At 39.2% G+C, this 20,009-nt stretch overlaps 1 protein-coding gene across 8 annotated transcripts in view; it reads right to left on the bottom strand.

Annotated features, from left to right (window-relative positions):
* B3GALT1 (beta-1,3-galactosyltransferase 1) overlaps window positions 1–20,009 on the bottom strand; it is a 214,697-nt gene that overhangs the window by 19,716 nt on the left and 174,972 nt on the right. For 2 of the 8 annotated variants that reach the window (XR_008467610.1, XR_008467612.1), the window contains one exon: window positions 17,904–18,371. The exons of the other annotated variants lie outside the window; for them this stretch is intronic. The gene's annotated coding sequence lies outside the window, so the exon portion shown is untranslated. Of the gene's footprint in view, window positions 1–17,903; window positions 18,372–20,009 lie in introns of those variants that run through there. 8 annotated transcript variants of the gene reach the window in all.

The raw sequence follows: 20,009 nt of genomic DNA, 5'->3' as shown, positions 1-20,009 counted from the left end.
AGTTTGGTATTTCCCAGGAAACATTTAAAAATAACTTCTTGCAACTGAATGAAGTTATAATAATAAATAGAGATAAAAATGAGAAAGGATAGTTTTCCAACTAAAGGGTACGTAGTTTTTTACTGGATTGATATCTGAGTTTTCCTCCTGTTGACACTCATCTTCAAATAAACCTGATACGAATTGCTCCTTTACTAGGCAACAAAATGGCAGAATGATCCACCTTCTGTCTCTTGGGTGTTTGAGAGGGATTAAACACATCTAGGAAAAAACTTACCCCCGAGAGTGACAGGTACACACACTTTAGTCACTGTAATCTAGAAAATTTCCAATATAGAGAAGTTTAGAGACAAAAACAGTTGGGGGAAGTCAATCATCTCTGTCATCTTTCAGCTTTAGCTTCTTTATTTGTCATAAACGCTTTTTGTAATAGGGACTGTGTTCATTCAATTTCACAGCGATCCATGATAGCCAAAGTGGTGGTGACTTAAAATTAGTGTACTGATGCTTATGATAATAAAAGCAATTTCAATATGGTAATACGCTGCCTTTTTAAGAAACTACTACAAATAGTCTCTGCCATGTAGCAGGAGAGAGCACAATATTCAGTATTACATAATGTTTTTTAAACACTTCAGAATGACAGCTTGTATGAAAAACACATGTAAGAAGATTGCTTTGCCATGAGATATAAAACAGCAAAAATCCTCCAGAGAACAAGAACTGTTTCTGAGAGTGATCTGACAAGCTAAATAAGAGTAGGGTTGCTAATTTAGGCTGTCTGAAAGGAGTGTGGATGAGATTTTCAGCACCTTAGTGATATAACAACAGACAAAATCTACAACCATTCTTTAGATGCCCTATACACTGTATTTGGACCACCAAAAGGATTTTCTGCCTCAAGCAATACCATATTATTATCCTGGCTGGCAGGAAACAACTTGTAAATTATAGCTATATCTGGCACATATGGAAGAAAAGCCATCAGACGGTATCATATGTGAAAAATGGGTTCTCGGTTGCCTTGGTCAAGTAACTAAAAGTTTAGACGTATCATCTTTTAATTTGAGGAATGATGAAACCAGCAGTGACAAGAACAAAACTGCAAGTTTCTAAAAGTAGATATATTGAATTGAGAGGTAGGTCATTTGTCAGCCACCCCTGTAGATAAAATAAAATGGAAAACAAAAAAGTTTGCTTTTTATCACAAAGCCAGAGACTGCAGCACAAGATTATGTATTCTAAGGCATCTACCTCTCTCTGTGTACACCTCTAGAGACGCTGAAGAGGGTCTTAAATTTCAGCATGCTCCAGCATCTCAAGTTCTGGAAGGAGAGAGAGACTGCAGAGAGTTGTCTTTATACAGCTGACATCTGTAGCCTCGAATGCCATCCATAAATTAGGCTCCTATCAAGCAACTTAGGGCAACAAAGCTGGTGAGGGGTCTGGAGAATAAATCTTATGAGGAGCAGCTAAGGGAGCTGGGGTTATGTAGTCTGGAGAAAAGGAGTCTGAGGGGAGACCTTATCACTCTCTACAACTACCTGAAAGGTGGTTGTAGCGAGGTGGTGGTCAGTCTCTTCTCCCAAGTAACAGGCGACAGAACAAGGGGAAACAGCCTCAAGTTGCGCCAGGGGAGGTTTAGACTGGATATTAGGAAAAATTTTGACACTGAAAGGGTTATTAAGCATTGGAACAGGCTGCCCAGGGAAGTGGTTGAGGCACCATCCCTGGAGGTATTTAAAAGATGGGTAGACATAGTGCTTAGAGATATGGTTTAGTGATGGTTTTTGTCAGAGTTAGGTTGATGGTTGGACTACATAATCTGAAAGGTCCCTTCCAACCCAGGCAATTCTATGATTCTATGATAACAGTGCCCCTAGGCATCTGCCGTTTAAAAACTGTCCTTCAGAGGGAATGGGCAATCTTCTGTAGAATAGATTATGCATTTTACAGTCCCCATAAGAAAGTATAGGTACCAAAACAATTAAATCATCTTTGTTGGTCCATCTCCTTTAAGTCTCTGAAAATCTGCTGAGAGAAGTGAAGTTATTTTTGCAGTATTTTTTTATATGTTGTTTAGCTGTAACTTTACCTCATACATGCAGAAAAGGAATATAGCAGAGCGTTTCAATTCTGCCTTTCTTCTACATCTGGCAGTTAATCTTGAGTGCCCACATAGCCTATTAAACTCATTTTGTTATGGCTTTACTATTGACATTTAAGATTAAATGCCAGGGAATGAAAGAATTTTTTTTTAAGGACTATGACTTTTTGTTTCAATACAACTTTGTCAGGACCACAAGACTGTAACAGCCTGCTGTAGTGTGTTATTTCAATCATTTCTTTCTACTTGGGAAAAATACCTCCGATTAGCACAGCTACTATCCCTTTGTTACAAGGTTTATACAAAATTCGGCAGTGTTAATACAATTGAATTTAATGGGAGCTGTGAATGCCTGGCACTATCTTGTTCCTTTTTGCAGTCCTGACTTATCTTCTCTCATCCGATAAGCTACAAAGCAGGATAACTCCTTTATGAAAACAGTGGTGAGTCTTGATGCTACAACACTACAGTAAAAGATTTTTTCAGTGCTAAAATGATGCTTTATGCTGGTGTTCACACCCACCCAATCCTCAATCAGTCTGAAAAAGATGGAGGCCAGACACCTGGGATGCTTTAAAGACTGGCCTGAGAGCACCCACCTGGGACTGCCCTCCACGTGGCCAGCAGCGCTTGTGAGCACAAAACCCTTCTGTGGGGAGGTCTGCTTCAGGGCCAGTCCTTCTTGTGTTGGCTCTGGGGCAGCGTCCCAGCAGATTTCCCACCAAAAATCCAGAAGAGTCCGTGGAAAGCTCATATTGGATTTGGTATTGCTATTGGCAAACTAGAGATGTACCACACAGATCACTATTTTTCAATATTTTCAGCTGGCAGAAATGTAAAATCCTGTAAACTCCATTTTTATCTCCCTATAGATAGAATATTCTGATCCAGTGCGTCCTAGAATTGCCTTTAAATACTTGGTACTTTCTCTGAAATTATGATAGTGAAGGACAGAGCTGAAGTCATTGACAGATATGATGGATTTAGTGAAGCCTTCAGAGTGATTTGCATGTCTAGTGTTGGCCTAATTGTAATTTAGAGCTCAGCTCATCTAGATGAAAGAATTTTTATCAAAACTATTCTGGAGAAGACAAGAATCACTTAATTTTGTATCTTAAAACTGCTGCTGTGTTATCAGATGCTTTTGCAAACTTAAAGCATTTACAGAAAACAGCTTCTTGCTATCATCATCCCTAGCATTATCACTTTTCTAATTGGACTTGAACGACTCTTATTCTAGAATAAACTACACCTTTGGCTGTTACCTGCTGCGTAACAGACCACTGCAGTTTGCATCTGCTTCACAAAATGTGTCGTTCTGTCTCGTTAGACTGAAGATATCAGAGAACACCATACGTGGCACTGTTTGTTTCGGCTGTGTCACTGCAATTCTTTACCCCTCCTCTTTCTTACTGTAACTTGTCCATTACTTCTAAACTGGTCATGTAAAACTATTCTGGACTGGTATCTTTGAAGCTCCCCATGAACGGCCAAATGCTTGATTGCAATGGTGGATGAAGTATTTAAATAATGATGGGAAGCAGTTATAGCACAATAATTGTGCTAAGATTTCAGAAGTCAATAATGATTTTAGTTGCTACAGGTTTAGGGTAGCATGAATGTGATTGTAGATAGCATTATATTTTGGTATGCTTCATGAAATAAAATTTTCTGGTTCTGTGTCTCACTTTTAGAAGTGGTAGGGCACACGTACGTGTAAGCTAAACTTTTTCAGTGTTTTTTCATGGTCTGAAATAATCCCAAGCTTTCAAAGGCAACGAGTGGTAGAAGAGGTGCTTCGGAGGTGTTTATATTAATTGTGATTATATGCACCTAATAATACACTTTCTGCTCTCCTGCTTGATGGAAACTTTTTCTTGATGTCCACTGGATATTAAGTAATTTAATGACTTGATGAGCAAGAACAAGGTGATTGCAGAAGTACTCTCAGACCACTAAAACTGAGCACACAGCTCATTTTGCTGGTCTGCCCATCTAAATGGGGCATTTAATTACAGGTATTGCATTTGGGAGGAGTTCTTTGGTTTACAGCAGACGCCTGATAATGTCTTCTGGAGTTTTCTTCTTCTGCCCTGAACAGATGGATTGTATTGAACGTTATAGCAGACTTTGCCTGAGACTTTGCCTGAACAATGTAGTTGTTTGTATCCCAGAGCATAAGAAAAGACCGCGAGGGAGCAAGCCTAGCCCAGGTATCTATTGCTGAAGTCTGCTAGAAGGACCCACAACTTGCACGTAGCTTGGAGTGCAGTGCTTTCTCAGTGGCTAATGAAAGGGTTTTGGGTCAAGACTGCAGCTGTCTTTACTCCTGCTTTTGTGACTTCTAAATCTATATATGAGTCTCAAGCTGCTTCTTGTGCTGCTGTTGTTGCTATCATCTCCATTTCTTCTCTACTGGGATGGGTCTTGTGACGTTTGCAAGCTTTTTGTTGCTTAATCTCTTCTTGAAGGGCACCCAAAATAGTATTAAATAGTGAAATGGCTTTACAGTATATTTCTAGTATGTTTTCAGGCCTGTTATGATTTTTTTTTTAAGGTATTTTGAATAGAGCCTAGACTGATAAGTTAGAATCCTAAGAAACAGAGCTCTTTACTTTGATCCCTGTGTTGCTTCACGGAAGGCTAGTTAACTACTGAACATCTGCAGCTTCCTACCAGGGACATATAGCAGCGTCTGATCAGCAGCACCTGCACAACCATGGACTCCCAACATGAGAAATCCAGTATGTCTTCTCAGGAAAGGCTAATTTACCGAGGTCACTTGAAAGTCCTGCTGATGCCTGGTTTTCTGTCTCCTGAGCCTATAATTGGCCCGGGCAATGCATGCCGGTTTATATCTAGCAACAGGCAATGCTTTATTTCTCTGCTAAAGGTTATGCTGTTTAACTGACTAATTGTTCAGTGCTGACAGGCTAGATTTAGCAGTGGCAGCTCTTGGATTTTAAGAAGATGTAGAACGTTGACTTTGTAAATGTAACATCTGGCTTTTCCTATTTTAACATATGATAACATTTAAAGAGCTAGTCAGGCTTCTGGAATTTTAAATACCAGATGGGAATATTATATTCCCTGTATAGTGTATCATATCTAGTAAATACTGAAAGAAGTGGTGGCTAACTCAAAGAGGACCTGCCCTTTTCAACTCACAAATGATTGTGCATTCGTTTATGTTGCTACTTTTAAAATTCTCATTATCACCTCTGTCCTGTCACCACCTTGTCCATGTCCAGCGTGTCTGCTTATCACTGCTGTAGCACTTTCTTTAGGAGTAGATGCTGCATTATTCTTTTGTTGGCACTATGGTAGGAGTTAAACTTAACAACAAATGGTAGTAAGGAACTGGGCTGTGCCCAGATCAAGATTTTCATGCTCTCAAGCACTGTGACATATAAACACTATTATTTTAAAAATAAATGAAGTCCTTACAGTCTTTACTCTGCATTAGAAAAACAGCAATGTAAAAAACAAGCAGACTACAAGCAAAACAAAATTTTTAAAATCCCAATGATGGACTTTTGATGATCTCGCATACAAGTGCACTCTGTTTTGTGTTCTGTTGTCTGTTGTGCTTTACAAGCAGGACAGAAATGAACGTAGTCAAGATAAAGGAACTCTCAAATTCTCCTAAATGACAACTAAGCTGCAGCAGACACTGCATGTGCAGCTCCTATGCGTCAACTGCTACATCTACTCTGCAGTGGGAAGAGAAATAATCTTTCTGATGAAACAGCTCTTTAAGATAGATGGTTTCAGTAGTGGTGATGCTCGGACACACGTAACGGTAAAGATACACAGTCCCGTATAACAGCTCATTAGATAGTTGCAATAGTTGTTGATCAGTGCCATGTTCATATTTTCAGGCTTTAGCTAAAGATCCGCATCTCCTTTAATGAGGATATTGCTTAAAGCGGTGGGAAAATTAATGATGAGAATTTTGATATGAATGGAACCCGAAAAGTCATATTAATTTAGATTTGAACATGTTTAGATGTGAAAATGTTGTTTCATTTTTTAAAATGAGGCATTTTAAAAGCTTTGAAATACTTTAATATGTCTTACTTTTGATTTCTTGTCATGATTAGAAACGTAAACGCTGAATAGCTGGAGGAAGAGTGCCTGCCCACTTGAGATTTACAGCTCACTATTGCAGTCTCAGAAATTCAGATCCTCATCTGAGCTCCAAACCTTTAAATATTTCCTATTGTCTTCTAACGTATAAGGACATTCCTTTGAAAGTATCAGATCACATAAACTGCATAATTAGCACTGAATTCCCTGTATAAAGAACAGTGATCTAGAATTGTCAGACTGTAATCCTCGTGATAAATTTGCTGCATAGCCATTAAGTTATTATAGTATCATACAGATAAGTGATTAAAATAAAAATGGAACTCGTGTTATCTGGCGTTTTCAAACTGTGGTTTTGATGGACAGTATGAAAACAGGAATAGTGAAAGAAGAGTTTTATATTCTTCCCATTTTGCTGACCTTCATCTTTATTTCTAGCTTTTCCGCTCAAGTATCAAAAGATCTAGTGTAATAAAGGATGACAGGAAGCACATCTGACAAAACTATCGCTTGGGTCTTGTTGAATAAAACACTCAGTGGAAATGCTTCTTAGCGCCAGCAGGTTAGCATTGAAAGTGTAATGGTTTTAAAGGAAGTCTAAACATGCCTCTGACAAGTGACAGCTCCAGATTTTAAAATTAAGATTTGAGATAAAGATGCTGGTGAAGTTATCAAAAGAAATGTACCCAGCAGTTGTCTAATGCACATGCTCATGACAATACTATTTGTCTGTCAGAAAATCACCTGCATTGGTGATCAAACGCTGATGATGCTGGCACACGTTATGTAAAGTAGAAGCCCTGATCATATTGTCGGTCCCACAGCCAGGGTTCTTGCCCTTCTCTTTTATACAAAAAAGTTCCCCTTAGTTGGTGGGATCAGTTTGTCAAAGCTTTTAATTAACAGTTGTTTCTGTTCACTAGAAAATAAATGAGAAAAAAACAGCTTATAAGGGCTATTTTATTTTACTTATTTGTTTTCAGTTATAACCATGCTAAATACTAAAAATACTGAAGGCTTATGTTTTAGCTAAGCTGTTCTGGACAAAATTCTCAAAACTACAGATACATCTTGAAGCCTAATGTAAGAGTGTAAATTCCAGGCAATTATTTGGATGTATCTGCACATGCTTCCCACATGGGGGTTTTGCATACCACGTTTGAAAAACCACGGACACGGTACAAACTGAAGTTGACTGCTGCTGTGAATTAGTCAGTCTGTTTGCACAACTTTTCTAGTGTTCCCCAGCCTCTCAAAGCCACAGCACCAGGGAACATTGTCTCAACCTCTGATGCCATCAGAAGAGTCTGTTCTTTACGGGTAATGCTGAATGCAGAATCCTTTTTCTGTGCTTTACATAATATGTTCGATTACTTTGAATTGCTATTAGTATTATTCTAAATTGAATTGAGGAATACAGATTTTTTTATGGATTATGGAATACGATGGAATTATTATTATTATTAATTATTATTATGGAAATATTATTCTAATATTATGGAATACTGTGTCCAGCTCTGGAACCCTCAGCACAAGAAGGACAGGGACCTGTTGGAGCGGGTCCAGAGGAGGGTCACAAAGATGATCAGAGGGCTGGAGCACCTCTCCTATGAAGACAGGCTGAGAGAGTGGGGGTCATTCAGCCTGGAGAAGAGGAGGCTCCGGGGAGACCTTATAGCAGCCTTCCAGTACCTGAAGGGGGCCTACAGGAAAGCTGGGGAGGGGCTGTTTGCAAGGGCATGTAGCGATAGGACGAGGGGCAACGGTGTTAAAACTGGGGCAGGGTAGGTTTAGGTTAGACATTAGGATGAAGTTCTTTACAATGAGGGTGGTGAGACACTGGCACAGGTTGCCCAGAGAGGCGGTAGAGGCCCCATCCCTGGAGACATTCAAGGCCATGCTGGATGAGGCTTTGAGCAACCTGATCTAGTTGAAGATGTCCCTGCTTACTGCAGGGGGGTTGGACTAGATGGCCTTTAAAGGTCCCTTCCAACCCAACGCATTCTATCATTCTATGATATCCAGACACTTAAAATACAGGACTACTAATATGGGCTCCTTGCCATTTTTTATTGCTCAGGCAGCATTCAAGGAGGATCAGTGTCACTGGAATGAGAATTAAGGTCTCCTCATCACTTCACTCATTTTACATTTCTCTTGGGAAAGTTATCTTTCTGGGAATCATTTTTCTTCCACTTTTCAAAAAGGGATATCAGTGAAACTTGGAAATTTGAATGTTGATTTCAAAGAGGTATGTTTAAAAATGTGAAATCAAGTTCAGTCATCAATACTGGCTAAAAGTGTGTTTTGTTTGGTTTTTTGATAACAAAGCTTCAAGATAAAATAAACAGAACATTGCTTAATTTGATAGGTACAGTTTTAGATTTAGGATTCTTTTAAAACTTCAAAAGAAAATGCCTCATTTTTCTCTTAAAAGCTCTGGTATGAGGTAATTATCTAAAAGTTGGGCTGTTTCTTATTCAAAGATATTTCTGGTCTCGTTATCCTTATGCAGACTCAACTCCCATTGGAATCATCCTGCACTTTGCTTCTGTGACTAGTATGGGTTTGAATAAGACACTAAGATTTCCAGGAGAGTCATTGTTACTCTTTTTATGCTTTGCCGTATCTTCCATTCCAGTCCTCCTTTATTATGGCAAAACTACTACCCAGTTTTCTTTTGTTCCAAAAATCTATTCATTCTTTTTTTAAGAGAACAAAAATGGAGGGGGAATAATATATCTGTATCAAAGGAAATGAATATTTGTGTCTCAGGGAATACTTCTTTTTAAAAGTTCCTTGAAAAACTGCAGTAAAATAAAAGCTGAGGGATATTCTAGGTGGACTGCGGTGTATAAATATCTGCATTTTGACCCAATCTGTTTTAAGCAAATCCATTAACAAGAATGTAATTCGTTTGACTTTTACATTGGTATAAAACAGCAGGCAAATTAACTAGATGCTGAGTATTATAATTTCTCCTGGCAGTAGATCATACGGTGAAATAATTTTTCCACAGACACCCTCTCCCTGCCTTCTAACAACCTGCTGTTTCTTTCCACTGTTGTCACCAGAAAGTTCTTACAGACTAAAACATACTAAGTAAAGCAGACATTAGCCAAGAAATAGATGTAAAAGCTGCCACAATAAACACTCCCTATCATAGAGTGGCCCATACACATAGGATTTCCAGGGTGCAACAGACTTCGTCCAGTGCATCAGATGTCCCTGGGAAAACTCTTTAGAGACAATGAAACAACTGCTATGCACTGGGTGAATTCATTCAAATACGTGAGAACAGACAAAAGCGTATAGTTGTGAGAATACAGCTTCATCTTTAACATCATCCTTGCATGGAAAAGAAATTTCTTAGGACTCTTGGGTCCAAATCATATATTCAGTAGATACTGTTTTTTATGGCATATTGCAGTTTTCTGTGTAAGATGCCCTAGGTGTTCCAAGGACAATAATTAATTGGTTATCTGTCAAGCTTATCCCACTGGACCTAATCATCGCCTTTTTTGCTAACATTCCCTCCAAAGGTGCTTTTTCTTTCAAATGTTATAAATGATTACCATAATTAATTTAAACATGGGGATTTGTTTGCAAGCTACCCGTAGCCCGAAGTCTGTGGTTTCTTTTTCAGACCTTGCTGGTGTTGCACGCCTGAAACCATGTCTGTTCTTTTGTCTGCTGTATAATATTATCTCACAGAAAGTGCTTCCTCTCCCTACAAACTGAGTCTTACTTAGAAAATTTATTAATTAGTTCCCATTATCCTTCCTCCATCACACGTTTCCCTCTCTACTTACACTTTTATGTGCTTTGCTTTGCTTGGCTTTGGTTTTTTTTCATTAGACTGTGAGCTTTTGAGTTCAGGGATATAACTTGATCTAACTGGATATCTTCTGATAAGATGCCAGCAGGTAGTGCAGAACACAAATAGTAGAAATAATTGTCTATAAGTGCTTATTAATGCAAATGTATCTCCAGTACTTATCTAGAGCATTTTATTTCAAATTTTCTATTTTGATCTAAAAGTTCTCTTTGTATTAGACTCTTGCTCATCCGGCCTGTGAAGTTAAGCACTGAAAGTTCTGCTGCTGCCAGGGGGTCAAGGAGAGATGTGTCACCAGCTAAAAGTCAAGCTGATAATTTTTAGTTGCTGCCGGGTACTCATTTGATGAACCTCCATGCAGGACAGGTGTAATAGGACGTTTGTTTAATGTTCCCTAGCTTCCAGATGTCCTTGCCATGTCTGAACAGAGCACTGACATTTCTGTCATCAAGTTTTAGTTTAGAATCTCAAACTTTGAGGTAGTTTGAAACAAATGATTCTGTGAACTTTATGACGATGATTAAAGAGAAAAAAAGTTCTACCCTCTCCAGAACATTAATGACAGGCCAGATTACACATCTTCCATACAAGAAATAAGATTAACCACTTTGAAAGCCAAGGCATTTCAATAGGAGTGAAATTGAGCTTTTCAGAGCAGACTATCCAATCACCTCACATAGCAAGCAAATCACTCTGCTGAGTGGTTTTATAATGTGGAATGCTTTTGGAGTGCTATTGCAAACTTCGTATCATCCTCAAGCACAAACCACCATACAGTTGCTATAGAAATGACCCTATTAGGGACAGCTGTACAAGTGACAAACCTGCACATAGATTGCCAAATAAAGTAGTACAAATTCTATGCTGTAGCTGTACTTTTTAAACCTTTTAATATTGTGAAATACCCTTCTCTAATGATGCTCATGTTGTTATTCCAATAATAGATTACATCCAATCACTTCAGGATTTTAAAGCTAGTCTGGAAAAACATCAGAAAATGTAATTTATTGTGCATTTGCAGTCAGCTGTAGCGAGTGAGTTGACAGGCATTTCCTCCTCCTACAATCTTTTGGATCCCTTTTACCATTTGGTCATGAATTTGGGAAGAGAGATGTCAAGCCACTCTACACTATTCCCACAACTGTGCTGGCGATGTTTGCTATCTCTGTCAAAGGGGGATAGAAAAACATTCATTTTCTTAATAATCAAAATTAGAGTCCCATTTTATCAAATTGCAACCTGTTTCTGCACATCTAACCAATCAGACCTATGCTGGAGCAAAATTCAGTGAGCAACCCTCACCAAGTGTTCTTCCCAAGCTACTTGTTTCTTTTAAACCTTCTTATAAAGAAATAATGACATTTCAGCATACATTATTTAAAGTCCAGGCTTGAGATGTAACTTTTCATATTTTTAAAGTTTTCGTAGTTTTAAAATCTTTGTCTTCCTCTTCAGGGCCAGGCAGTTTTGCAGGATGGAGAGAAAGGAGGGTATGGCTATGTAGTTAGCTGTTTTTACTTTCTAACTTGCTAGTAAAAAACTGTCATTGCTTTTCAGAATATAAACAACCATGTGGCTCCAACACAGAGGGTGGGCAGTGAAAGCTTAACGTCTGCCAGCAAAATGCTTTTGCCCTAACCAGTTGAGGTTGTGTCTGCCAGTTGACTTAACCTTACTGTGACCTGTTTATTCCTCTGACTCTGTCTGAGGAATATGGGTCTAAATTCTGCATATATTACCTAAAGCACTTTGAATATTTGTTTCACATTATCGTTGTAGCCTTCCTTATCAGCTGCTTTTAATCCTCCGCAAACATGGTTTAATAGAAAGCATAGGGTAGAGAACAAAGTGATCTAAATCTCTGTGGGGATTTGCATCAGTGATGTTAGTACAGGCAAAGGACAAATCCCCCAAAGCTGTGGATCCCCAATTACAGGACTTGCCTTGTGCATGCTGGAGCAGCAGGAGCTGTCAAGTCTGCAGCTGTCCTCTGCACTGCTGCCATTGGCTCACAGAGCAGAAACTACCTTTGCTTTGAGCCCCTCCTAAAGTTTGGTTTTTTTGAAGACCCCCCCAAGGGGTCTTCACCCTGCAGTGACTGAGAAGCACGGTGGGTGGAACGACTCATTCCTCGCTTCTCCTCACTTTCAGGCTTTACTCTCCTGTGCCCTTGTTGTAAAGCACCAGCTAAATCAATGTCTGTGTGGGGAAGGGAAACGGATGTTCCCCGTTAGTGACTTTTTTCAGATTTCCCATCACCGAAGCCTGGCAGAGACTACATTTATAATTATGCGTTTTTTTGTTGCCAAATTATAATGCAAAATGCTTATGCAGATATTTTTATACATTTACAGTATTGTCTGTCAGTTGGGGAGTTTGTAAAGATGGACCTTGTGAACTCTGGATGATTTTATGGAACTGTTGTATCATGAATGCTTTGATATGGACGCGATCCGTGATACGCTGTTAAGGCAGTGTTGTGCCTCTCTCAGAGCAGGACTGTGGGCTGGGTGAGGAAGAGGTGAAATAGCTGTGCTTCTGGGCATGCTCGTCAAAACATGGGTGTGGCGATGTGAACATTCAACCTCTAAAGATTCCCAGCAGAGCTTGAAGCACTTATATCCTTTCATTGGAGTTGCAGCAAGCCTAAATTCCATTCGTCGTTTAGTATTCTAACATTTGCTTTGAAACACAACTTTATTGGTTAATTATATAGCATGCCTCTTTATGGTCTCTATCTATAGAAAGTGTTTCCATAAAAGGTCGTAAGATTTCCTTTCATGTTACCTGATTTAAATCAAACCGCAGAACCATAACATGCTGTAGCCATCTGTTAACCTAAAGCACAGCACTATGGTACTGTACTATTATTTTTTGTTAACTTGATAGTTTGGTGAGTACCAAATGGAAGTGTTAACAGATGAAATAAACTAAAGCAGAACTCAGTTACACTCAATATATTATTGCTGCTCCTTTGAATAAATTTATGCTTTAATATAATAGGATCAGCCTTGACCTCTCACTACAAAATGTTGTCAGTGTTGTAAATAGCAAGTACAGTGTTCTATATGCATACTGTAATTGCAGTTAGACTTGACTTGGTGCCTTGTTTCACTGAAGTCAATAAAGTTACGTGGTTGAGCGAGAGCAAAACGTACTCCTTCCATTTAGAATAAAATGGCAAATTACAACTCTAAGTGCTTCTGGGAACATAGTGAAAGATGCAATAAAATTAAATTATAATTTATACATTGATCTGAAATAGGAAACTTTGAGTGCCCAGGAATATTACAGAAATTTGCAGCTACTAGTGTTGAAATTTTGGGCATGTTTATTCATTGCAACTTCATCACCTTGTTGCAGCTCATTACAGAACTTGAGGTTGGTACTGCTTCTCACAGAAGAAGAAAGCAGTTTTTGTCTAATGACCAAAGTAAGAGAGTGCCAGACTCATTTTTACCAGACAGAATTAAAAAAAAATTGTTGAAGGGAGTAAAATTATTTTTCTAAGATTGTTTCTTTTTGAACACAGATACGGGCTGAAGTTAAAAATATTTTATAATAAAATACCAGAACAGTGACATTGTCATCATCATCATCATTATTTTAACTCAGAATGAAGAGGGTTGTGATTTATACAAGCCAGTACCTGTTCAACCGCATTAAATGAGCACACAAGACTTGGCTTTTTTCTATCTCAGCTTTTTCTGTTCATACTATGGTACTCTCTGATGTCATACATTGAAAAAAATGTAAGATTATATCCTCAGATTGTAACACCCTATCCAAGCGTGAAAAATCACCTACATGTATGTTTTAAAGACCAGCTTCTAGGGTATCTAATACCATTTTTTTCCAGAAGTACTGAGCACCAGCAGCAGTTGTGATTTATCAGGCACTCCAGAGAAGGGACTAGTTTCTTACATCCACTAGACTTGTCTGCTCTGGATCAGAGCTGGATCTTAGACTATTGCTGAAGTTTTAATTTAGTGGGGTACATGCTGCATCCTGCAGTGGGGGAGTGGACACAATATCCTTATGATAAAGTGAAAAAGGCTTAGGAAGCCTCTAAGAATTGTTGCTGGGCAGTCCAAGGGACTGATAATGCTCTGGGGCCTGCGTGAGGAATAGCAAGTAAGGGAAGTGGTGAGATGAGGATTTTGTGTAGATCTTAGGAACTCAAAGAATTTGGTATAAGGTATAACTTATGGTAAAACACACTGAGATGAAGATGGATTGGTGGTGTGCCAAAAGTTACTGGCATAAATGTTGATTCTCGATAGAAGCCTGATTATCTCTTCTTCTTCATGAGCTTAGTTTTACGTAGGGAAAAAAATAATAATCTAGTTTTAAATATCAGTGTAATATTTCTGCAGAAGTGAATACTATGCATACAAAAAACTTGGACAGATCATCTGCACTGACTCACTCCTCCATAAGCAACTACTACTAATACCACACTGTGGGACCTTTCAGTGAGCAGGTGGGTGTGTGGCATTGCCCCAGGTTTTGCATATACACAAAGTGGAACATGGTGCCCTTTGGCTCCGATCGCTTTCTGCTGCACTCTCAGAGGCTGCGTGGGCCTTTCTGAATGCATGCTAGAGAAATATGGCTTTATACTGGCAACTTATTTTCTTCCAAAGAGTCACAGAGCAAATAAATGCCTTCAGCTATGGCTCTGGTTTTCACCTCGCAGAGAGCAAATATGGGCTGGTTAAATGGATCAAAGGAAAAATGTAGCTTGGCCGCAAGAAAAATAAGTTCTATAATTGATTGGGTCACGAGGAGCTCAGGGACACCTGCTCAGATGAAAACAGCATAGCATTCACAGCAGAGACGGGAAATCTGATCTAACATGGCTAAAACAACTCAGGAACTTCAGAGATGCGAGTTGAAACTAAAGTTAGAAGCAAATGTGAATAGCTTGAGCTGTGGAGGGACAATCTTTATGTGCTCGGGGACCACGTTCATTCCCAGGCAGGTAGATAGCCCAAACCACTATAGTTACATTTCCCATGAATAGCAGCTTTCCTAGGAAACCCTGCTCAATGCGACCAAATTCTCTGTTTCTCTGGCTGGCTTTCTTAGCCAACCCCTCCATCCAGCAGCCAAATCTGGCTGGCTCATTGTTCAGATCAGGGTTCTGGACTGATCTGTTGGCCATCATTAGTTGAAATTAATGTGAATTTGCAAGGACATATGAAGCAACAACAACAAAACCAGCCACATCCTCCTATACATTAGAAATGCAGGAAATCACGGGTTGAAGTTGCAGTTTTCAGGGAAAGCTCTTACTTTCTTTCATCTGCATTCTGCAAAGGTAACTGAACAAATATATTCTTTATGCACTAAGAGCAACCTAGAGCACCGTTGATGATAAAAGGAAAAGTCTAAAATCAGTTACTATGCCGATAATAACAAGTATGGCCTTTATGTCCCTTCCCCCCATACTAATGTTTATATCTTTTCCTACAAGTGCTCAGATTCTATTCCCCAATAGGATTCTCCTGGCAGGAAGAAATCGATGCAGCTGCCTCTTGCAGTTGCTAGTAAACAAGTTGTATTGGTCACAGGACACCGGCAGGTGATCAGGGTGGTTATGTGTATGGTGAGTTATAGTCCCCATTTACGACCTCGTGGGAGGACCACAGCCACCTGGAACAAATTAGAGCAAATGGCTTTAATGTGTTCAAGAGATGGGGCAGAAAATCAGGGCCCACCCAATGGTGGTGTTGCTGCAGGGAAACCTCAGGGATGTCAGCAGCCTCAGATTTCATCTAACAGGTAGCTGCTTTGCACAGCAATAAATTAGTAATGCAAGGGAGGAAGGAACCAGCTGTACTGACCCCAGCTCGTAAATTGCAAAAGGATTTGCAATTTACAAAAGGATTAGCCCATGCACATTAATTACCCCCTTGTATGTGTGGCAGGACAACATGAGTCACTAAACCTATGCTTAATTACGTGAATAGCGTATTTGAGTGTGAATGGGTATGTATGTACCTATATAGAGAACTCTCTCTAAGTGTATCAATATACATAGTTAGCTATGGCTGAATGTTACACTTTATGTTGAACTTTGAAATGGATTTTTTTTTTCTAACTGGGATTTTAATGAGCCCACAGAAAATGCTCACTTTTCAGAAAGTCTGTGATTATTACAACAGTTTTCTCTGAATTAATGCGCAGAAACTGATCTTGACCTCATTTTCCAGACCTTGGCCAAAATGAAACTGAAGGGGTTGACAGGTAATATTAAATGACAACTTTGCACAATAATTTATTAGCTAATTTTGCCTACTTGGTGATGACTGTCCTTGTGCCTTAGGGTTATTTGTGTTTTTCTGTTATCTGCATTTTCCATTTAATTGTTATAAACATGCTAATAGTGTTCTACACATAAAGTCATATAAAATTTAGATTTATTTTATTTTTGTGGAGCTGTTAATTTTTTTTTTATCCAGGTTTTTAGTGGGTCTGCAGGAAAGTATGGTTCTGGTTTTGATTTATTTCGAAGAAAGATTCCCGAGGGCTGGATTCAGTAATACAATCCATTTGTCTTAAGCACTGCAAAGGCTCATGGCAAAGCCCTGAAAATCAATTTTTTGAAAGACAGCGAGAAGTTGTGTAGCTGTACACAGGTTTTAGCAGTCCAGAACAGCGAGGATTTTTTTTCTTCTTCAGCTAGTCTTTAAATGATTATAGATTTGTTTAATAGGATGATAATCAAGTATTTAAGGCTCAAAATATAGACCCTGTAGGTAGAAAAAAGTGGAAGATGTTTATCAAACTAAACAAGAATATATGCCTGAACTTAAAATAAACTCCCATCAAAGCAGATTTACTAGAATTTAAGATCTCTCCAATAGCGATGGAAATAAAACCAGAACTAGAATGTGACATTAACTAGAAATCATTTAATGCTGTGCTTCTGCGCTGGCTCAGTGCAAAATGTGAGTGGCATTGCTGTCGAAAACGGAATCTGGAGTGGAATTGAGGAATAATTTGAAAAAGCTGATAGTGCAGCGCACATGCAAAGATGGAGGCGGGGGGGAAGGTGTTTTATTCTTGATGGCATTGCCTTGAATCCAGGCAGCTCCCCAGGGGGAGCGGCCCTCTGGGGCAGCTCAGCTAACGGCCAGGCCTGAGCAGCCCCTGCTCCCTCCGCAGGGCCCTCAGCCGGTGAGCCCTGCCAGCCAGGCTGGGGGAGCTTTGCATCCACCTGCCAGCTGGAGAGCCCATCAGAGCGCACCGGCCGCCCTCCTGGAGGTCTGCGTCAGGCCAATGGCCAGCGAGGAGGAAGGGGTGCGCCTGCGGCGGGGGCCATCTTGGGAGCCCAGCGAAGTTGGGGCCGGGGCAGCCTTTGGTGCACAAGTGGCCTCGCTTGGTCACCAGCACAGCGCGTCCCATCTACCCAGTTTTTATCAGATTATAAAGGTTTATGAAATTACTCGTGTGTGAACTTGCTTCTGGATTTGTGGTGCAAACTGTAGAATGAAAATGAGGCCTGGCGTCCTTTGCGTTATTCAGCGCTTTCCATAGACAGAGAAATTGGTGTCCTGTGAGACAGGTTGATTCTGGATTTGAGTAAGGCCTAACTGCAATAATCACAAAAAGTAAACAGGGGAAGTGTTGTGGATAATATTATGCAAAACACAATGAAGGAACTGAAGTACGTTTTTGATTTGCAATACAACAGGGAATATATCAAAAGATCCTGTTTCATTTTGCTTCTGTGGAACAAAGTCTGGGTGTTCAGTCTGTGTATTGTTTATATTCTAAATAAGTCCTTAAAATGTTAACACTGAAGTGGATTTGTTTGAACAGAATAGAGATACATTCAGTTCATTGGAAGACATCACAATATTCAGTGATTAAGCTGAAAAATAATTTAAGTAGACTTTTATTAAACATGAGAGAACTAATCCATGTTTCAAAATATATTTGCATGGGTTTGAGGGAACTTTTGTGATTGAAAGAAGGTAAAAAAGAGGCTTAGAAGTAAAGAATTATATGGCACTGAGATCTTAAACAGACACTAGGAATTTAATCCTGTAAATCCTGTAGGAGTTAGAGGGCAGCACTTCAGCTGATAAATTTTTGTTGTCCCATTGAAGTAATTCTCGTGTATTTACAGTGGATGTCTGAAGATTTGTGCTTTCAAATTGCATTCCTGTGTCAAAAATCATCTCTGAATGGAAGTCTGCGATCAGGGGTTCACATAAATGCAGGTTGTATGACGCTGCTGTCTCCCCCTGCACACCCAGCTGTCTGGTGTAACTCCCAGCGCTGAAGATGGGGGCTGTACAGAGCCGGAGCTCAAGAGCCACAGTGCTGTTTTAAGGCAAGGAAAACTCAGATGATTCAGAAGAAATGGTGCAACACTTTCAAACCATGAATTTACATGCAAGAAAGCATCCTTCTCTATTTTTGCTCCCCTCCTCAGCTAGTCAGCCATGTAAAAAAAACATGTCAATTACATTTTTACGCAAAACCCTGATAAACTTGAAAAACTTCACAATATGGCACCAATAATAATATATTGAACAGTTGCAGAAGTAGAATGAAATTGGGGGTTTTCGTTGTTGGTTGTTTTTTGATTTTGCATTTTATTTTTAAATTATGAATCCTTAACTAAATTAGAGGTGAAAAAGAAAAAAAAAAAAGGATATTGTAGCCTGCAATATCTGTTCTTACAGATAGCAGTGTTTTTTGTTGTTATTGCAGAGGGTCCATTACAGTGGATCTTGCAGTGATGCTTAACAACAGCTTGACAATGGTTATGCTGGGACTCTCTTTTGATCTGGAACTGTGCTGACTTATGGGTAGACCTACAAGTGGCTCTACTTGTGAGATTTTACCCTGTGTTTTTAAACCAAAACTCTTCTATCCATTTTAGAAATTTCTGATGCTTCTTCCATAAATATTTCGTTAAATATTTATTTGCCATGGAAAAATTCAAGGAAGCTAACATTTTAATTTTTCATTATCCACTCAGGTGTGACGTGGATCAGCAATTCTATGTCTCATGTGGTGTCATGTGACACAATGATCATTGACCTCCTGCTTTTCCTGTGAATGCCACCTAAAGGACACAGTGAGGAGAAGGACGCCTCACAGACGGGATGGCCCCACTTCATATGGGACAATATTAAGCATCGGGTGAGTTTGACTGGCTGTTGTATTATCAGAGAGATATATCACAATTAAGAAGCCCAGAACAAATGCAACTGTTTCCTGGTCAATGAAGCGTGAGATTAAAGGCTGATGTCCAAATGTGAGAATCCAATTAGCAAGTGAATTATATCTATGGTACAAAAGTAAAATACTGCTATTTATGTTACATATTCTAGCACAGTGTGGTTCCTATCCATGTAAATTATAGAATAATTTATTATGAGTAATTAAATATATATCTGGAATAACAATATACGGTGTCATAAAGAAATGGCATATAGGAAATGCAGTATAGAAGTGGTATTTTTTATTCCACTTCATGTTGTTTTCCACACTGAACAATACCCATCAAGGCCTTTAGTGGTGTAAGCTGTGATGGATACTGACTGCAGTTTCATAACTTCTGATAAGTTTGGAAATAAGCTGACTCAGCAGTTACACAATGAAAAAAGGGAGTAGAAAAGGTGATTTATATAAAAAATATAGGGTAGGAGAAGCATGTTCTTAAGAATATGTTTGCGGAATCAGACTGCTGCATTTTGCAATGGTAACCAATTCTTCACAGTCTAACGATGCTTTGCACATTCCTGTGATGTGTTTCCTAGAACTAAGGCAAAAAAAGGGGAAATTGTACTGTTTCTTTGTGATATGTTCTTTGAGAAATAAGCCTATGAAGCTTAAAGGTTGCTTTATAAGGGAGATGTGGTCCTCTTAAAGACTCAAGAGATTTTGGTGGGTAAAGACTTGCAGGTTTTGGAATGATCTAGATAGAGGTTTATTTCACTGGTTACTTAT

Source organism: Rissa tridactyla, chromosome 7 (genome assembly GCF_028500815.1).
Source record: "Rissa tridactyla isolate bRisTri1 chromosome 7, bRisTri1.patW.cur.20221130, whole genome shotgun sequence".
In the NCBI taxonomy this organism is placed as follows: domain Eukaryota; kingdom Metazoa; phylum Chordata; class Aves; order Charadriiformes; family Laridae; genus Rissa; species Rissa tridactyla.
The sequence above is the reverse complement of the archived record's forward strand: the minus strand, read 5'-3'. Positions and strand labels throughout refer to the sequence as shown.